Here is a 21,005-nt window from a genome sequence, read left to right as displayed (position 1 = left end):
TGCCTCTTCTCCTATGGCATTACCAATGTCAGCAATGGGTTATCATCCTCACAAGGACAGAACGGTCTTGTCACAAATAGTGGCAGATGATGACAGAGCTTTTTGAGGAAAAAAAACATAGGTTTTCATACAGGAAAAGCAATATATTTCCATAACTTTCATCTCAGAAGTTGCTGAGATATAATCTATATATCTGGCATCCATGTATAAAATCTATTGACTTCATAATTTCTTGGGATTGCTTACAGACTGAAGAGCTGAGGGCTTGGCTTTCTATTATATCCACAGTGCCTGATACCCACTCCCTGGAAGCCAGAGAGCTGTGCTCATAGCACTTCTGGTATTTGCAGACTAGCAGTTCCGAAGTTATTTTAACAAGTATTCAGTTGTGATACTGGGATAGCGTTACGCCAGCAAGTAGTTGGTATGATTGCCTGTAGAATCATTTCTGAATATCTCTTTCTGGAGTATGTGGCTCTTTTTTCTTTGAGCTATACAAATGCTCTGTTGCCTACGTTTAGGATCTTCAGAGTTTTCAGGGGGTCTCTTTCTCTACTTTTGATTTGAGAAAACCAGTAGGGCTCCTGTTACTAACTTGCATTGCAAGCACTGCAATATTCTGATTAAAAGCTTTCTATCATGTGAGAGGAGAAAAAAAAAAAAAAAAAAAAAAAAAAAAAAGTACTGCAGATGCCCAGGCTAAATTCATCAAATCTATGAGGAAAAGAGAAAGAATGCTTTGCTGAGGCTGGGATCACATGTCCTGTACTGCCAGTGTCCTAATCCAAGGCAAACTGAAATGTTTCATAGCATCAATGAAAGCCATCACAGTGCCTGGGGCAATGAGGCATCAAGCCAACACCTCCTGAATCACTTTTTCTATGGCAATCCGTTTGTGCTAGAATAACAGCACTTCCCCATTTAGAGGGACACAGCAATATTTTTACAGATGTCCTCACTGGTCATTTTATTTTTGAAAATTGAGCTGCAGACTGCAACAGCAAGTGCACCAAAAATATTCCCTTATACACCACCCATTCCTGGTGTTTGGGACTCAGCCCCGAACAGCTCAGCTGCCTTGTCACATCAGATCATCAGAAGGCATTCTGACATCATTTAGCCTCTGACCTTTGATTTCACTCTCAATAAGCAGAAAACCAAACATACCCCACAGAACACTGAGGAAAATAGAAGCTGCGACTGTGTCATTCTAAAACGAATCCCTATCTACAGATGAGACATTTCCCTGCTTTCACACAATAGATGCTTTTATTTATTACTATCGAGAGTGGAGCCAAACAGAACAATCTCTCTCTGTATACAGATACTCTTTTAAATTGTTAGTGGGTTTTAAAATTGTTAATTAGCTGATCTGTGATTAATATGACTCAAATAACTGGAAAATCTCATAGTCTCATGATCACAGGGCTTTTCAACTGACTGGTCTACAAGTGCTGCTCACCCACCTCATAAGTACAATGGTGTTTTGCACAGAAAGAAAAAAGTAAAATAAGACGTATTGGTCAAATTGACAGTGCTTGCTGATACTTGCTGTTTAAACCAAATTACCATACTTGCTAATTAAAACACTCCCTTAGCTTCTTCAGCCAAAAAATATACTAATTGCAAAACTGAATAGATTATTTTAAAGCAGCAGAGATTTCTATTTCATATCCAAGTTTCTCAGGTCATACTGAAGCACCTTGCTCGCAATGGAGGTCCTGCTCCAGAACATACATTCTTGTCTGTATTTTGCGTATGTTTTGTTACATGAGAAAGTCCTTCAGCTCCCTGGTGTCAGTCAACATACCTTTGTTTTCAACATGTAGTCATTGTTATTAAAATTAGGTTCATATGTATTCTCTGTAACAACATACAAATGACAGTAGCATGCCTTGCTCCAGTCACTCTGTATGTCAAATCCCTGTTTTCCCTTCAGAGGCTTGTGCTGAACTGCTAACACTCCTCCTTTTCCTTCCCTCTCCTTCCTCTGAAGAAACAAAGCCAACCCTTGACCCCAGCTGAGCTGCTAAGCTGGCCAGCTGGGGAGCAGGCCGCTGTGAGAAGCCTTTCTTACCAGTCAGTCAATTTGTTGTTTCATGCAAGTCAGCTGAGTCCAGCTTAAATCACCAAATCTGTGGTTGGTAGTAACTGGTGTTAAGCAAACACTTTTTTAAAAACGTGAATCCAGACCTTCGTTTGGTAAAAACAGTTGGTGTCTGATTGTTTCCTTGAAACATCATCCACTGAGAATAGGTATCAAGCTGGGGACAGAGGGCAGTGGAAAATCTGATGTGCAAATACAGCTGAGACACCGAGTGGTAAATTACAGTTTCATAACAGAACTACCAACTACCACTAGGATACAACTTAATCTGTTTAATTAAATCAGCTGACAAGTATAATAATACAAAATATGTGCTTAAGGTGATAAAAGTCACCTTTGCTAGAAAGATCATGTGAGAAATACTGCCAAAACTTCATTTATATATGTAGAACTGAGGGGTGTTATAAAAATTATGTCCAGATCAGATTCGTTGGTCTAAGCAGCTTCATTTTTGTAAGGATTCTCAGTATGAGCAGCCTCTGAGTCTTACTCTTTATCGGGCTTGCAAAACATGCTCTTGTTGAATTTGCTACAATATTACTTTACTGATTCTCAATTTTAATGCTTTGCCAAATACCTGGAAAGAAAGCATGCGTGTGGCATAAGACATCTTCTGTCATTACAGAAAAATAAAATGATATATCCAGACAGGCAACTGGAAATTGGTGTATTTTTGCTCTCCTCATAGTCTGTGGTGGCCAGACTTTATGTCTGGTCTGGTCTGAAAGCAGGGTAACCATGTAAGTGAAGTGCTGTGTCTGTGCAACGCCCTCCAGAAGACCTTACTTGCAGGAGCACCACACTGCTGTAATGAAAAAGTTTCCCACAGCCAGGTAGGAACCTCATACCAATGAATTGTCTGCATTCATCAACAGAGCCTGACCATAAATTGTATTTGAAACAAGCAATATAATTTAACTGATGGATGCACCGTTGCACAATCTGCTCATGGCCAGAAGCAGGAATGAGATGGCAACTGCACAAATACCAATAGCTAAAGCTGTTAAGGTACAAATGTTTTCAGATTTTAGTCCACTGGGCTTATTTCAGTAAAATTTGTGTTGATATCAACAGACTCATTAAACTTAAGGTAGCAGAAGGTGTAACACAGAAGGTTGTTCTGCAATTATTACTGCTAATTCATTATAAAACAGAAAAATGATGAATTTTGAGACTGGGGCCACATTCCACTGCAGGCCCTCTTTTTATCGTATCAGCAGTAGGTTTCCACCAAGGTCTCAGACCGGGTTTAACATTCCTGTCATCAGGTGCCACGTTATGACACAACAGTCTGAACAGCCTCTGCTTGAAAAAAAGCAAAAACGTTAATCTGGTTTTTGTCAAAAGCCAGAGGGAATTCATTATTGTGGCTTGGTTACATAAGAGAGAGCAGCACAGTTGTGTTATTATAAGTGCATTGCAATGGGCAAGGAGAAATTATCTTGTACATTAATTGTTTTAATGCATGTCATTTAAGAGAGCTTGTATATAAACAGATTTTAGCTAATAAAGGAGAGAGAAATTTTGTCATGTTGCCTGACCTGAATTAGATTATTTATCACAGTTTAAATATATAAATGGTCATAAAACTTAATGATACACAGTAAAAGTTTATTACATTATAAAATTATGAATTAATTTTATTTCTATAACTATTAAAAGACTGTTCAGCTTGTGGATGTTCAGTAATAAGAATGTAATTTTGAGATACTAAAAAGCAAAAATATTGATATTTTGTTAGTTTATTTTTTTAAGAGCATCTATAATGAAATCTTTCTTGAGAATTATATAAATTTTAACACAAAATTTACCAAAATAGTTTTGAATTGAAATTTTATATCTGCAGACTTTCCATTACTGTAATGAGTTGATTTGATTCCTTCATTCTGGATGTCATTTTGAATACAAGATTTTGGAATTTTAATGCATTATTTTATAGGTCTGGTTGCTAAGTGGGCATATTTCAGATTACAAATGAACTCAGTTGACACTTCATTCTTGTGAAGGAAAGCTGTTACCAAAATAATTTGTTAAGATGATTACATGAACAGAGAATGAAAAGCATAAGCAGAAAATCCAACAGGAATTCTTCAGAAAAAAAAAAAAAAAAAAAAAAAAGGAGTTTGAATTTTCCAGAGGTCACAGCTGCTGCCCACAGACTGGTCAATGAATTGGCTAAAAATATTTTTATTATTTTTTTAACGGATCTGACCTTTCTGCTTTCTTAAATATGGTGAAATAAGGTCATGTCTTCTACCTGTCTGATTTGATGCTGGATTCCTTGGTCCAGAAGAGGCCCTGCTGAAGCCTGTGGTAGCTTTGTCCATGACATGCTACCAAGGGATGCCAGTAAGGTCTACCAAAGGGCACCTTCTAAACTGAAATCAAGTCCATAGACATTTAAAGCAGGAGTCTGCCTTTAAAAAATATTTTGATGCATTTTCATAGCAATATAGATATTTTTTAAGCTTTAGCTTTCTAAAGTTTAAGGAACCATAAAATGTTTCAAGATGACATTTCTTGAGTTTCTTTGGAAGATTCAGAAATGTACAGCACTCAGGTTGTTCTCTGTTAATAGGAAGACATTTAGGATGGAGTTTTCAGGAGCACATAAATGACTTCTTTTTTTTTTAATCTGAGCCAGTTATTTGCTTAGGCACCTCTGAGGACACTCCATGGTGACTGTGGTTTTGTACATGCTTTCTTATGCCATTGTGCAGCTTTAAGAGTGACGTGTAAATGACCTCTGGATATGTATATTCACATAGTACACCATTCAAAAACAGTCTTATTTAGGTAACTTATAAATGACCAAAATCTGTAATTCATAAAATATGCATCAGTAGAGAAATATGCAACAAAGCAAGAAATAGCAGTGTTATTTTAAGAAATCAGAAGGCTTTTCTTGTAACATGCTCGTGACTTTAGCAGTTCTTGATCCTCTTGAGAAATGCCGAGTAGTTTATATGAACCCACTGGTGCAGTTAGCTCAGTACTCTGTGAGAATATGTGAGAGCTACTAATAGGTGCAGAAAGAATGGTTGTACGTGCAGAGAGGTCAACAGGCCCTCTCCTGATGGTTATCCAAGGGGGAACAGAGCACAGGTTCAGTAGCCATAGAGGCTGCTGAGGCTACATGAGGCAAGACTGTGGTTAAATTTCATAGTTTTATACAAACAACCATATTTAAATGTTTCAAATCCACTAAGTTAGATTCTGGGGAACCCTCACTATACATTTTTTGGGTGAGGTAGACATTCCAGTTGTTTGTAGATGGTGTGAACATTGGAGAGGGGAAAGAAAAGCGTGGTGGTTAAATTATAGATATTTAAGATTTGAGGCGTCTATCTAAGAAATCTATCATAACTAAAAGAACATTCCTTTCAACTAAAAGCCAGCAAACTGTAATCGTTTTCAACTCCCAATTTCTGAGCTAAGATAATACTTGATATACCTCTCCTAATGGCTCCACTAAAACTCATCTCCCCACATTGTCCCACTATCCACCATTTGGTTCCCTCTTAGACTTCTGGCAGGTAACAAACTAGTTAAGAAGTCTGTCCCTCCCAGGGATGTATAACTGGCCTTGTTAACATTAAAATTATTGTTTTCCTTCACTTTTTTTTTTTTTTTTTTTTTTTTTTTTCCTGAAACAGTGTACAGGTCTTTGCAACCACTTGGGAGAGAACATGGGATCAGATGTTTTTAATGTAATTCTTTTTTCAGGAGAACCGTAAAGTCTGAAAAAATAAATGAGACGCTAGAGATTTAGCAAGCATGGGTGTGGTGGAGCCTATAAACAACTTTGAAACAAAAATGGGAAATGAAAATGAGCTCCTTACAGTTCAGAGTATTATGTAAAGAGGAACATGATCAACAACAGAGGTTACTGTACCTGAAGAAGAGAAAAGAAACCCCTAGAGGGAAACTAAAGGCAGCTATTCTGTGGAGGAAAACTAATGCACAAAACATTGTGAGCTTTCTCACTGATCAGTTCTCTGTCTTTTCAGGACTGCTCAGACTGTGTTTGGGAGCTCAGGACTCATGTCTTAAATACCCTGAAAAAAAGAATGAAATAGTCTTTCAAATACAGTAGGCAATGCACATCTCAAAAGCTTTTCTTTTAAGCTCCCTGCCTTTTTGTAGTGTATCACTGAAACAAGTGTTTTTGATCCTTTAGACAAATCCTCTCCTTATACCTCTGACAAGCCCATGAATTGCTTCTCCCTCCACTGCTGAGTACAACTACACCTGTGCAGAAGGTGACACTTAGCAGCTGCGCATTTATGCTGGAATTCAGTTGTCTACTTGTTATGACTGTCCTTTAAAGAAGGGTGAAGAATGAATGTGTGGATAAAACCCTGATGGATTCAAATGGATGTTTGAAAATATGTGTGAAGATCATCCCCCACATACCTCTTTAAATAGGCCCCACATGCCTCTCTAAATAGGCAGTTTAGTCAAGGAAATAGACACTTGAGGAACAGTTCTCCATTACTCATTAAAGGTATTTTAGCAAACATCAATGAAATAAATTTGACATGGTAGTGTCAGCTGTACCTTTAGCAGGTCAAGCATTTAACAAAATAAACTAATCTGCATGTGTGAAAAAGTCATCAGGTCCAGAAGCAACTGAAGTTTATAACATATGCTGAAACGTGAAATTAAATTTATACATTTTATAACAGAAATTATGTGAAAACAGTGGTTAAAAATAAACTTTTAAAAATTTCTGTTCCTGATCCATAATTAGTAAGACTATTATTATTATTATTTTCTGTACGATCTTGGATGGAGGTTCTAATGCTGCCCCAGAAATCTCTCTCACTGACCAAGCCATGAGGCATTTCCTTCCATCTCCTTCACCAGATCCCTTTGATCTGCATCGGGTTTCTAAGACCCACTCATTTTTTTCTTCATGTACCTCTAGCCAAAATATTTGCATGCCTTTTATTTCCTTCCTTTTCCCTTCCCCCACGGTGTACTTATTCAAGCACTCCCAAGAGGCAGCCTCTCTTGGCAGCCTTATTTTGCTCATGTCCTTTTTCACTCTATGCTTGTGTTCTCCCCTGTCTTTGTTTGTCAAATGATCTCCTCTTGTTACAGACAAGTTTTCTTTCTCTTCTGTTTTCTCATCAAAAAGATACTCCTGGCAGATGCCAACCCTTGAAAGCAGAAGTAAAAAGAAACCTGGATGCCAATGTGTTCAACCGTATATCCTCTCTGTTTGGTTAAGTTTGGTATTCAATTTAATTGAACATTTTTCCACAAGTAATTCCAGTTTAATTCAAGAGTTTATTTGCCATTTTGGTGCCATTGGTTGAATATATCTCTCTGTTCTTGCCTTACTCTGAATTTAATTTTTCAATTTCTGAATTTAATTTTTTAATTCAGTTGGTTGTACATGTCTTCTGAAACCACAAATTCACCCACCCCTGCCCCACTCACTGCCTCCTCCACTTTCTGTCTGAGTTACAGCTCGGCTGGCTGGAGTACGATTTGGAGTGCTCTCTTCTGCTCTCTCTGAGCCATTTATCTAAAATAAAAAAGCCCACAGTTCTTGGTTTATTTTAGATTTATGCACCGCTTATAGAAAGACAAAAAATATGTACTGATTGACTGTGTCACATGCAGAATAACGATGGTGGTGCTGTTGTTATGACAGCCTACAACCATAATCAAGACAAAGTTTGCTGGTGGAGGAAGAATTATCTTTTATTAGATCAGCTTGTATCACAGGGAAAATTCAACAAGTTTTTCGGCATGTGAGTCCTTTCCCAGGTCTGAAACAGAAACACCGGCCTTCAAAGCTAAGTACAAGTTGAGATCATTGTCTTCTAGTATATTAGCTGTGTCTCAGACCATTTCAAAGACAAAGTAGCTGACGTTTTTGAGAGAAAGAGGGAGGAAGAAACAGAGAGGAAGAGGAGACTGAGGAATAAGTACATCAGGAGGGGAAGGGAGATTTTAATCTAACAAAATCCCTGTCTCTGAGTCCATAGTGTTTGTTATCAAGCAGATTTGTGAAAGCACCCATTTTTTTCTTTAGAAAGAAATGTTGTAGGATTCCTTGAGGAGCAGGACCAAGACACCCAAAATAAAATGCAGTGACTATTTTCTTAGAAGTACTCCGTCCTTGATAACTGGTTGCTTCTGTACTTTACAGCTTGTAAATGCTAGCTGTTTCTGGTGCACAGTAGTTGCTTCGTTTCACCTGTGTAGCTGAGAGCGTTTGATGCAGTTGATGAAACATGAATGTCCCCAGAAGTACAGGTATAGGATCGAGGGCTGGTGGTTGTTCTTTGTTAAGTGGTTTTTAATATGGTAGTGGAGAGATGTTGGTTACATTTTGTACTCAGGAAGGGCCTAAATATGTTTAGTTTGTTTTGGCCACAGGCAGCTTGCCTTTCATAATGTGAAAGTGAGGTTGGGGCCTATGTAATTAGAAGGGTTGTTCTGGAGAGCAGAATTTCAAAATCGGATTGCCTTCTAATAAATCTTTCAATGATTGCCTGCATGTAATTTCCAGTATGTGGAATTGCAAGTGAGAAGGGTGTGTAAGAGTTTGATGATATTCTGCTCCCACTACATTATTTCAACATTGTGTGTACCCAACAGTTTGTCTTGTTTTATTTCTTGTATATATTAATACATACTAACAAAAAGGACCTGTCCTTGCCTTTTAAAAAACAGGCCCTAACAGCAAGAAAAGAGAATAAATGATGCTAACATTAGCTTTTGTAAGGCCTGCGTCATCATGCATTGAGTATGTTGATTGCACTATAGTTAAAACATTTATGCAACTGGATTGAATCACTCTGTGGGGGAGGATTTGCTAATACTGTTGCATTTAACCTACTCCCTAAATCTTTCTGTTTAGTTATGATCCTGACATGATGTTTAGTGTATGATTGTTGTTAACCTTGGTTAACCTCATCTACATCTTGACTTTTTTTACTTGTTACTTATGGACATTCTTGGTGACTACTGTCAATGTTGAAATACAATGCCTGAACTGTTTAAGTTAACAGCCCACACTATCCTATTTACCGTAAGGAATCCAATCTGTGTCTAAATAACCAGAGAATTGTACATAGTGCTTTGGCCTTTTCCAAGAAATTCATTGTTGATTTGGATAATGATTTATAACTCAGTTATCTTTGGTTTATCTTAAGCTGTCCCATGATGTCGCTTGCTGTTGCAGCCAAAAATATTCCCTAAATTCTCATTTTTCAAACCTCCAGATATGTATCCTGCCCTTATGGGATCAAATTATCCACAAGAGGGGGGTCTTTAGAGTTTCATTTTACACATAGTAAAGGTGGGTGGCTTACCTTTGTGATGCTTTTAACATCAGTATTAAACTGAGCAATTGTAAAAATACTAGTACTAAACCATGGAGGATTTATTGAAGTGATGCTATAGTTACTTTTTCTTTGGTTTGTGTGATCTCAAAACTTCTTCCTGCTCTCCTTTGATGTTGCTTACTACATTACGGAGAACATTATTTATTTGACTTGACAAAAGTCAGTGCATGGCAGAAAATACCTTACACCTTTTTTGTAGTTTTTGTGAACAATCCACATGCCAACAGTGAATAGAAGATGCACAGAACTGTGTGTGCACATAGTCACAGAATCACTGATGTCAGCAGGGATCTCTGGAGATCATCTAGCCCACCTTTGTAGCTCTTACATTTTCCTTGCTCTGAATATTGAACTCCTTATTATACTCCATTTTTGTACAGGATGTTTCACACCAGTTTCATGCACTGTGTTTATTGTGTAGCATCCCTTGCCCAGCTCATGCTTCCCCTTGCACCTTAATGGTCTGGCTGGAAAATGACAGTTACTCTAGTTCTGCGCTGGGTGGTAACTTCTGGTGCAACTTTGAAAGCCATTAGTTTTATTTTCTCATTTTGTCTGTCTTTAAAATGAGATCACCACTGTTGTATTGTTTAACATTTCTGTTGCTATGATATGGTTAACCTTAAAATTATAAATACTGCAAGCACCGTTGCATTTCTTCAAATTTTATTGAGTCATGTGTTTTTATTTTTATTTTTAAGAGACATATTATTATGAATCTCAGATAAATTAAAATGCTTGAAGAAAAAAAAAAAAAAAAAAGAAAACAACTTCCAAACATGAGTTATTGGCTCAGGAAAATAAAACTAATAGAAAATATTGTAAATCTTAGCCTTTGAAGCCACTACTTAAGTCCAGGTTTTGGAGGCTTGAATGGAGGCATAATTCTTCAATGTTTGGGGATGACAGTGTTTTATAAGAGAACTTCTACAAAGCTGTAGTATTCCATAATGGAACATAGAGAAAAGATCTAGCAGTTATGTCACAAATGACAGTGAAACTCAGACCCATTGTGTGACATCTCAGGGAAGAACCTTGGGAGCCTCTGGTTTCTGATCCCAGGAACTTCCAGCTTGGGGCTGAGTTTGGGCAGCACTTTTTCCAGAGGATATATTGGTTAAAAATTTAGAGTGGTAAAGAGGATCTAAGTCACAGGACAGACCATGGATTTGGGAAGATGAAGAAATAACTTATTCACAGGGAAATAATATAAGAATAATAACAGTAAAGAAGCATGGGAAATTGTAGCAGTTCTTAATCTGTAGTACTTCCTGACCTTGAAACTGGATCACTCTCTGCTTCTCACCAGAGGTTAGCCACATCCAAATCAACTCATGCCCTGGAATTTTCATATCTTGTACAGGGGCAGTATGTTCTCCAAAATCTTTCCTTTATTTATTTATTTATTTTTTCATCCTACACTAATGTGAGAAATATAGAAAAGCCTGAGGAATTTAGCAATGGTATTGTAGTGTGCAAGTATTCTCAGCAGTTAGGGAACACTAATATAAGAATAAAAGCTCTTATGACATGTGCTTTATAGTCTGATTTCAAAATACGGAGCAGATTTTTTGGTGGTTTTTGTTTGTTTGTTTGGTTCCCAAATTGCTTCTTGTGTCATCACAAAGCTTCACATAGCATTTTCTATATTTTCCATCTGGCTCTGTCCAGAGTTCTTTCATTCCTTCCAAGTGGAGACATACATTTTTTGAAAACCATCTGTAAAGATAATGCTGTATATTTAATACAGCATATAACATGACACTAATTCATAACGCTTTTTGGAAGACTAAACAGTCTCTAGAAATCAGCAGCCCCTGAGCTTATAGCTGTAGAGTCCATCCCAAGTGCCCAACAGTGTCAGAGACTTTTGAGGGTCCTCTTTATCCTCTGAAAGCACAGAGCTCAGGGCTTGGGCTCCCGCTGCAGGCATTGCTTAGGCATTGCCAGATGCCAGCCTTGCCAAATATCCCAGACCATGTGGGATTTCCCATATGGCATAGCCAGGTTCCGTGCAGGACAGAGCTCCTGAACCCACCCATCCAGCACTCTCCGGAGGACGTGGGGCTCAGCACGTGGGACATGCAGCTGCCCCGTGGAGCTGCTGGGAAGGACCGCTGTGGTTTGTCCATCTGCCCTGCACCGGCCCTCTGCCAGCATTGTGCCCAAAAGCACTGTGATGGCCCTTCCCAGGACAACACAGGGCTGTTTCTGCTGAGAGTTTGGCTGCCCGTGCAGGAATATCTTCTCTAGCAAGCTGTCACATGCAATTGCCATGAGCCCCAGAGCACTGCTGCACTGGTGAGGCTTTTTCTTGCACTGATGTAGTGAAATGGCTGGTGCAGGTACATCAGTCAGGGGTTCAAACTCTTCAGCAACCCCGATTGGTGCAGCTGCATTGATGGTTATTGTCTGAGATTTACAGGTAGAAAATAGTAGGGCAAACACTTAATCTTGTTCTTTTGCCAATAGTTTTTTTTAATGCATCATTTAGCTTAGTGACAAGGTACATGTTCTTGTACCTTGTACAAGATTTTTTTTTTTTCCCCTCTTCCTGATTTATATTTTTCTTTGGGCTCTGGAAGTCGTTTCTGAGTATGTCTGAGTGATTATTTCCTACGTCATATATATTAAAAAAAAAAAAAGTTTAACTCCAGTTGACACATATAGTGCTATAAAGTATTTGGATTTTTAATTTATAAAAGAACTTCTGTTCCATGTTTAAAAATAATGGAATATATAGATTTGTTGTTATCTGAGTAACTGAGTACTGTCCAATTCTTCTCTAGTAAAGCAAAAGCTAAAGGCTATTTATTTTAGTGGGAGTTACACTAGTATTTCCTTTATTAAAAGGGGAAATTAGTAATAACGATTAATTAGAAAATGGAATATTAATCAGTAGTGTTTAAAGAGATGACATACAAATAGCCATATAGCAATTACCGTAAAAAAAAAAAAGTGGAGGTTTCTTCATTATATTGTTTTTCATGTCTCCAGATGTAGAATACACATATTCAGGTATGGGTTGAATTTGGAGCAAAGAAACTGCAAAACATCCTTGGTGACAAGATACCAAGGTAAGGTTTTCATTACAGAAACAAAATTTTCAGACATTCTTAGACCCAATTTGAACTTTGTTCATAATATAATGGGGAGGAGACAGACATATTAAATGCTAATGTACATACCATTTTATTTGTTTTAAGTAAGCATATTCAGCTTATTTAATGGAGATTCACCAATTTCAATCACCGTAAATCTTAACAGTCCTATTTAGCATCCGTTGCTTGGAAAAATCTCTCTAAAAGTAGAAACCCTACAGTGTGCTGCATAAACACAGTATTATGAACTGATTACCTAAAGAACACCAGTGTAAAACCTTTAAAGACATAGTAAGCCAAGGAAAACTTGTTCAGTGTGCTTTAGGGGAAAGTGGTGACTCAGAGCCTGACTTCCAGCAGTATTCATGTACAGATCCATACACCTCCATGTGAAAGTCCTCTACTCTTCTTTCTTAATCAAGCAAGTCTGTATTGCACCCACCAGTGTTATTGCTAGGTATGCCAGTCACAGGCTTTCAGAGAGCTTTTATGGCTTGTGCACATACAGCTTCAAATCTGTTGCATCATAAACTCTTCTGGGTACTTAACCAGTTGCCCTATTTATGCTCACAGACTGCTCAGACTAATGTCAATGTCTGAATATATAAAACTAATCCTGTTTTCTCCGTCACCTTATTTTTTGGATACCAGGAAATTAGATTCTGTGTGTCTGACAAGTAGGAAGTTCTTGTCTGCACATTACAGCATGGCAAAGAAAGTCAGAGAGGTAAGTCATTTGTCAAGGACGCACCAGGAGACAGTGAGATAGCTGGGAAGAGCTATTTTCTGCTGCTGAGCCTCTGTGCTTTAACCCCAGGATCGTACAAATGAACGCAGGCAGAAACCTGACCTGAAAATAGCAGATTTTCAGTTAAGATCACTAATGAGGATTTTAATTAGTTGAGTAAGCCAGTGTCAATACAACCAGTAAACCGAACTCCATGACCTAGCAGCCTACTTCTTCCTGAAGGAAGCTGTATTCTAGACGAGTGTGAATCAGGCCTTTTAGCTATTTTTTACCATTTATTAGCACAAGTCTTGCTTCATTAACTTTTTTTTTTTTTTTTTAATTCATTTAAGTAGCATTGTTCTATTTGGGGTGTAGATCCATTCTGAATGTGCTCACCTGGATGAGGGCGGCCAGCGATTTCCATCAAGGGCCACGTGGCTCACTCCTGGGACCTTGCTAGCCCAGTGTCATCTTCTCACATGGTGGCTGGGCTTTCCCTGCCCACCTCTCTCCAGTCTGCCGGCTTGAACTGCAGTTAACCCCCCTCTGCTGCAAGGGGAACATGCAGCACTCTGCCAGTGCTGGTGCCAGTGCTCCTCCACAGAACTGCTGAAAGTTTTCTGTTCCCCAGATCTGGCAACAACTGAAATAAACTTTCCAGCAAACCCCTCACCCCAGTACCTGATTTTTTTTGTTGTTGTTGTTCATATTATCTGTTGTGAAAGTCTTGGCAGTAGTTGTGCAATCGCAGCTTTAAATGTATCTAGACATATTCTGTGATGCAACAGGGCTTCTCTATGCTTTTGAAGCAGCATACTCACTGGTGGAAACAGATTGCTCAGTTGGGGCAATTTGTTAGTGCCATGGTGTGAAGTCAGGGTTACAGCAAGTCTGGGACACTTTCTAGCTGAATGTTTGTCAATATACAATGAAACGGTGAACTTTTGGACTTGCGTCTAGTTTAGGATGACTGTGAGTGTTACACACAATAGTTTTGCACCAGTCAGTAGTAACCACAAGTGCAATACAATGTGAAACACTGAACAGATTTCCAGATCCCAGAGAGTTTATTAACATAGGAGATAGTAACATGGAAGATAGGGAGGAGGAAGGATGAAATATGGCAGGATGGAGAATTGTGTGACAGCTGGCCATGATCAGGACAGCAGCAAGGAGGAATGAACAAGAAACAAAGGATAAACAGGTAAAGAAGTTTCATTGCAAACTGCCTAGTAAGGGAGGAGAACAGCCAGAGGGAAAAGGCAATTTAGAAAGGAGAAGACAGCACCACTTTGATGGACTCTGCTGGATGAGCTGCAGAATGTTCCTGTGATGATTGCACTGAAAAAGCTCTGCTAGCCTGGGAATGCACTGTATAAAATGGTCGTAGGACAGAGCTAGTGCTGGTAGCAAGATTTGTTTCATCATTGGAATTCGCTGCCTTCCTCAGTAACTATGCAGGAATAGCCCCCAGACAAATGGAGTCTGCACGGGGCTAAGAAAGGCCTGCTGGTGGAAATGATGTGTTGGTGAGGGCTATCAGAGGCCTTCGCCACTCTCTGGCAAATCTGCACTTTGTACAAGTTCCTGTAAGAAGTAAATATAGTGCAGACAGAAAAGCACATAGAGAAGTGGATCCACTCTAGAGACTTATTTCAGTACCACTGTCTTACTTATTCCAGTACCACAAACTGTCTCTTCCATGATGATTTGGAGATGAGGTTCTCTGTCAGGAACAGATTTGATCCTGCCATGGAGATGAACTCCTTGGGTCTGGTTGAAGTCCTTTTTACCCGTTTTCAATGACTCCATGGCATGGTCTCTATTATAAAAAAATATCAGTGATGCTTCAATTCTTGAAGCCTGAAGAAGTTACACATAAATGCAGTTCCATTTGGCTAATGATACACTCATGACAGTTGTTTATGCAGATCTGCAAGCAGATTTTGCTTAAATAGTTATTTTACTCTAGTCTCTAAATATATCTACTTCTGTAGTTCCTGGGCAACTTCCATCCTGTATTTTAAAGGATGGCACAGCTGAAATCTGTTTTGAAACATGTTTATTAAGAGGGTTTGCCTGTGAATAATGGTTCTAGCTTAAATTCTCACTCTGCCTTCATCTAAACTGTGTAGGAAATCACAAAGGTTATGATCCCACAAGTTGCTGTCTCTCTTTCTTGCAACAGCTCTCGGGTCTGAGAATACAGAGCAAAATTGTCTGATGATAAAGAAAAAAAGATTAGATTTAAATCAGAGCAAAATGACTACTAACTAAAGCTTAATTAACATAGCCAATAAAGGACTACAGGTACAGACACTAAGTCAATAATTTTTTAAAACCTTTCAGAAGGTTTCTAGGTGCTATTGGAAATGAAAAGCTAAATGCACAAGAGATGCTACAAGCAACAAAAGATAAAAAAGTAAAAGAAGCAAATTACTTCTTCATCTCTAAGTTAGGTTATTAAGTGGCAATACAGCAGTGTCAATTTGTATGAACTTCTGCCATTTATAGCAGAAGAGAACGTGGTTCTATTTTTACCCAGCATCAGTGGTGTTCTGGTAATTCAAAAATATCGCAGATCCAAATAATTTTCTAACTCAGTAACTTTGTTTCCACCCTTTTACCTGAGTTCAGAGTGAATGACAGAAAATAATAATAAAAAAAATTTTTGCTGCTCACCATTAAAAACTTTAAGTAAATTCTGTGAAAATTACTAGATTTATTTTTCATGTTTGAAACTTTCTGCAGTGGCAGGATATTTCTGCAGAAGGAGTGGCAGCTTCTAATGGCACATGTAAATGTGCTTTGCAGGGGCAAGAAGCTTGCATACATGTCCAGGATTTATGCACCTTGCTAAACACAACCCACAAACTTTTGGGGCCTATTTAGCCTTTTTTAGAACCATCCAGAACCTTTTCTAGAGCCTTCTTTCACCTCGCACCTCATCCCTCCTTTCTTGGGGAAGCTCCAATCAATTGGTTTTGAGTTTTCCTTGCATTGTGGCGCTTTCCTCCTGAATCACTATCTCTGGTCTCAGACCACTCTCTTCATTATTTGGAAAGCTGCAAGGAAGTTAAATCACTGCGAGGAGGCCTAGAACATCCACCAGACATCTCTTCAGTGCAGAGAACTACAGTTACTGCTGCAAGTGCTGAGGCGGAGCTGCCTCCTGAAAATATGCTTGGGTCAAATTTTCAGCTCTAGAAACATTGGTTTGATTTTTGGCCCATTTCTTATATGCTCAAAGGTACTGGTTTGATTTCAAACTGTGTTCTAATTCTTACCACACTCACCCAGCTATCATTGAGTAGATTCTTTTTGTAAAAGGTAAAAACATTATATGAAAGCAATATGGGTTTGAAGAAGAAACGTGCTTCTTCTTTTTAGAGTGTATCCTCTTTATTCTTAAAATGGAACTGTCTGAGCTTCCTTGATTGTAAAGCTATAATGACAACTAAAAGGGAGTTAGTAGGTACCAGTTATAATGAACAATCTGCATGGGCACCAAAGCTGCAATTATAATTTGCAGGTTAAGTGATCACACCACAGAAAATCTAGGAACATAATGAAGAATTTGTTCAAACTTAATTAGTGCAAGTCATTACAACAATTGTGAGGGGGAGGAGGAGGAGAAGAAGGCAATGAAAATAAATTGCTGTCCTTAAAGTTGTATAGTGTATCTAACTGTTCTATCTAACAAATTCTATTCTATCTAACAAATGAATATATCTAATTATATCTATTTTATATATATATATATCTAATTATATATAATAACTATTCTATCTAACAAATGAATCTAACTGTGGCAGTGAAAAGGTAAAAAAAAAAAAAAAAAAGTATTGTGGTTTAGCCCAGCTGGCAGCTAAACACCACACAGCTGTTCGCTCACCCTCCCCCCTCCCTCTCTGGGATGGGGGAGAGAAACGGGAAAGTGAAGCCTGTGAGTTGAGATAAAGACAGTTTATTAAGACAGGAAAAAATAATAACAATAATAATAATAATAATAGTATTATTAATAATAATGTGTACGAAATAAGTGATGCACAATGCAATTGCTCACCACCCGTTGACCGATGCCCAGCCTATCCCCGAGCAGCCGGCCCCCCCACCCTGGCTAGCCACCCCTATATATTGTTCAGCATGACGTCAGATGGTATGGAATACCCCTTTGGCCAGTTTGGGTCAGCTGTCCTGGGTCTGTCCCCTCCCAGCTCCTGCTGCATCCCTAGCCTGCCTGCTGGCAGGACAGAGCGAGAAGCTGAAAAGTTCTTGGCTTGGTGTAAGCACTGCTCTACAACAACCAAAACATCAGCATGTTATCAGTGCTCTTCTCATCCCAATCCAAAACACAGCACCCTGCCAGCTACTAGGAGGAAAATTAACTCTGTCCTAACTGAAACCAGGACAAAAAGAGAGAGAGAGAGAAAGATTAGGAAAAAATAACAAAGAAAAGAAATTGAAAAGAAGAAATAAACTGTTGGTATATGAAGGGAAAAAGGGGAAAAACCTGCTTCCTTAAATCTTTGTATGTTTTCTGCTAGTATAGCTGCTGCAGAAAGGCTGGTATTGTTCCTGCACACAGAGTGCTGATTTCTTCCCTGGTTCCACATCAGTTCCTTTACTGTTGGCTCTCTGTGCATTTCCATTGCATTTGGAAGGACTTTAACGAAGGAGGTGAAGGGCAGTGATGAGAAGATAGGGCCAGAAGTGGCCATTAGCCAGAGCTGGGAACAGCAGGGTGATCACAGCTGCAGTCTGACTTTCCTCTCTCTGACTTTCATAATTAATGTGATTATTAAAATCTGTTTATTTATAGCTTTAAACCGTTCCATGTTTTTAGTTACATCCTAACTTGACTCTTCTGATTCTGTAGTATTTTCTGCTTTTACTCTCCTTTCATTACTGACCATTGGAAGGAAAGATAATAAAAAGAGAAAGGCTTAGGAAAAATGCCTATTTTGGTTATTAAAAAAAAACAAACAAAAAAGTTAATTACAAATCTCCATTGACTGTAATAGTTTTTAACCACTGTGAATTGGTCAAACCAATTCTTGCTATATTGATATATAAGAATCAGTTAACACTGCTCACCCCAAGCTGAAATAGTGTTACTGTGAGAGTATGTTTGTCTGAACAAGGCTGGAATAGTTCCAGTAAAGATGGCATGAGTTTTAACAATATCTGTGTTGTGTTTCTTTGCAGGTTGCATCCAACAGTATGGCAGCATATTTCTTACAATGACTCACTAAACCAGATACTTCATGTAGTCAGCTTCTGAAATGCCTTAAATAAAGCCAAAATAAATTGTTTCCTAGATCCTCTTCTTTGTTCCACATTCCCACAGCTTAAACCTGTTTTGGCAGCCATTTATTCCATGACTAGTCCCACAGGCAGCAGCTAGATTACTTGTGAAGCCATTTGTAAAAGTAAATGTTTTCTGCATTCAAAGTCAAAACGTTTACTTATGTTGCCTTGATAAATTGTAGGAGCACAACTCTATCTAACAGAGGAGAGGGGATAAATCTCAGTCACGTTTGTCCTTATGATTCCCCGTCTTGGGGCAGTTTGGTCTTAACTGTTTTCTAGCATTCTGTCTTTTAGGGGAATAAACCTTATTTGTTCAAGGTACTCAGCTGACTTTCTTGGCATAGAATCTTATTGTGGAAGAAAATAATAGCTGCTTGTTGAACAGAATTAAGATATTGATTCTTATAACTCCAGAGAGAGTTCATCTTTCCACTTCTTATTCTCTGCTGCTCCTGAGCTGCCAGAAAGAGGAGGTTTACAGCAATATCTAAGGCTGGTCAGACCCTGGGCTCTGAAAGTTTGTTGTCCAGATTCTTACCTGGAACAAGAATGAACCCTCGATTTCTTGCTCTACTCATTCTCACCTTCAGCCATGAGGTAAATTATAGGATATTTTCCATGTATATTTTGGGTCAACTGGAATTGCTGCAGCATCAGTAACTTCCTCCTCAGATCCGTGTAAGTCCATGCCTGAACGTGGTCCCACAGAAGAAGGAAGAGACAAAGCTTGTGCAGTGAAAAGGTGTAAGATGACTCTGTCATAACTAGCACAAGTGCTGTTAGCCAAGCCTAGCGAGCAACCTAACAGGGTTCAGAAACCACACAGCTGACAAACAAGGGCATGAATGGAAGGTGGGAAGACTGTCAAGTCTGCTACTACTTACTCATTTCTGGGGAAGAATAGCTGAGACATATGGAGTGAGGTCAATAGGCCAGCATGTACCTCTACCATCCAGATCTGTAACAAAACTACAACTAATACAGCTGCTCTGTCTGAGAGGAAAATAAGCACAGTGAAGAAAGGAATATGAATCACCCACACCCTTCTGTACTTGCTACCTTTTGCTAGCAACTGCTTATAGGGATCTTGCCCCTTCTATGTATACCCTTGTAACTATTACTGGCAGGAGCTAATTCAGAGCACCTTAATGTATCGACAGAACTACTGGCAGCATGTGGGTGTCATAAACTTGTCAGCAGCTGAAATGAAAGGTAAGGATAGCTTGATATTCCACTAAGTGGGCAGAGCTAGGGAATTACTCTAGAAGGTAGTTAAAGCAGAATTTAATCCAACTACGATATGGAAAAACAGCATATGTATACGTTCATATATATAAAACAAAAGCTAGAGCTGACCATGTAGTGATATCACTTTGGCAGAAGGTCTGCAGACAACTGATTTGAACTAAGTGCTGTATTTTCTGAAGAGTGGCTTTATAAATAGGTCTTCACTACCAAACAGCAGACAGACTAGGAGATTTCACAGGTTTTATTTGAAAAAAAAAATGAAAAAGGGGAAGTCTGAGGTCAGAGAATGTCCCCAATATTCAAACAGAACTTTTTTTTTTTTTCATTTCCACGAAAGAGTTAATTTATTAGCTATTATTAACTTTATTATTTATATTTAATGTGGAAGTTCCAAAAAGGATGTTCATCATTCTTTTGAATTAGGTATTTATATATGGTATTATATACTGGAAATAGTATTAGAAAAAATCTTTTTTCTAATTCAAGCACAAAGACAATCCTATAAGGAGATGGGAATGTTTGGACTTTAACCTCGTCTTGATCTGAATTTGCAGCAGGCTATTATACAGCATCACTCAGAACGTGTAGCTGACGTTCTTCACTGGAGCTAAGCCTGTCCTTCTTAGGACTATTGCTGTGGGCACGGATATATACACACCGCTCTGATTCTGCTGCCCTGATCACGTCTCAAAATCATGTTCTCTCCTTTTCATGAGAGCATCAAGCAAAGGACATCTCCCTCTTGTGGAGGAAAATGTAACACCACTGGAAATTTTAAATTCTGCTTCAGAGGCCGCACACACGTTGAGCCAGAACGAACCTAGCTCCTAAGACAGCAAGAGAGAAGTGAATTTATTTGTAGCTTTCCTTTTTATGATGGTGTGGTATGGGCAAGAGCAAAAAAAAAGGTATCATCATCCTAACAAGGATGTTTTGATTCAAGCTCATACTGCATCATTACAAGCAGGTTCTGAACTTTTTCTTTTGCACTACAGTAAAAGCATATCTAAACAGGTCAGGCATTTTGTTCTGCAGCTTATCTTTGAACTTATGGTTATTACCAGAAAATTTGCCTTTCTTCTGTTTATAAACATCTCTTTGCACTTCCACTGTAAAGATGAAGGATTTAGTACAACTTT

The 21,005-nt window shown here is 38.5% G+C and overlaps 2 long non-coding RNA genes across 4 annotated transcripts; one reads left to right on the top strand and one right to left on the bottom strand.

The window, feature by feature from the left end:
- The first annotated feature begins 9,350 nt into the window (after positions 1 to 9,350).
- Positions 9,351 to 13,909, top strand: LOC121064611. Its single transcript, XR_005816581.1, has 3 exons — positions 9,351 to 9,428; positions 12,472 to 12,551; positions 13,227 to 13,909. It is a non-coding gene; the product is annotated as an uncharacterized LOC121064611 (long non-coding RNA).
- Positions 13,910 to 13,974: 65 nt separating this feature from the next.
- On the bottom strand, positions 13,975 to 20,684 carry LOC121064610. 3 transcript variants are annotated; one of them, XR_005816580.1, is made up of 4 exons: positions 20,525 to 20,684; positions 19,503 to 19,576; positions 19,157 to 19,308; positions 13,975 to 15,127 (listed from the first exon to the last, which is right to left on the bottom strand). It is a non-coding gene; the product is annotated as an uncharacterized LOC121064610 (long non-coding RNA). The 3 variants fall into 3 exon arrangements; XR_005816578.1 differs by lacking the exon at positions 20,525 to 20,684 and adding an exon at positions 19,678 to 19,731 and having other exon boundaries at positions 13,980 to 15,127; XR_005816579.1 differs by lacking the exon at positions 20,525 to 20,684 and adding an exon at positions 19,678 to 19,731 and having other exon boundaries at positions 13,981 to 15,127; positions 19,203 to 19,308.
- Between the last annotated feature and the right edge of the window lie 321 nt (positions 20,685 to 21,005).

This window comes from Cygnus olor, chromosome 2 (assembly GCF_009769625.2).
Source record: "Cygnus olor isolate bCygOlo1 chromosome 2, bCygOlo1.pri.v2, whole genome shotgun sequence".
NCBI lineage: Eukaryota > Metazoa > Chordata > Aves > Anseriformes > Anatidae > Cygnus > Cygnus olor.
The sequence above is the reverse complement of the archived record's forward strand: the minus strand, read 5'-3'. Positions and strand labels throughout refer to the sequence as shown.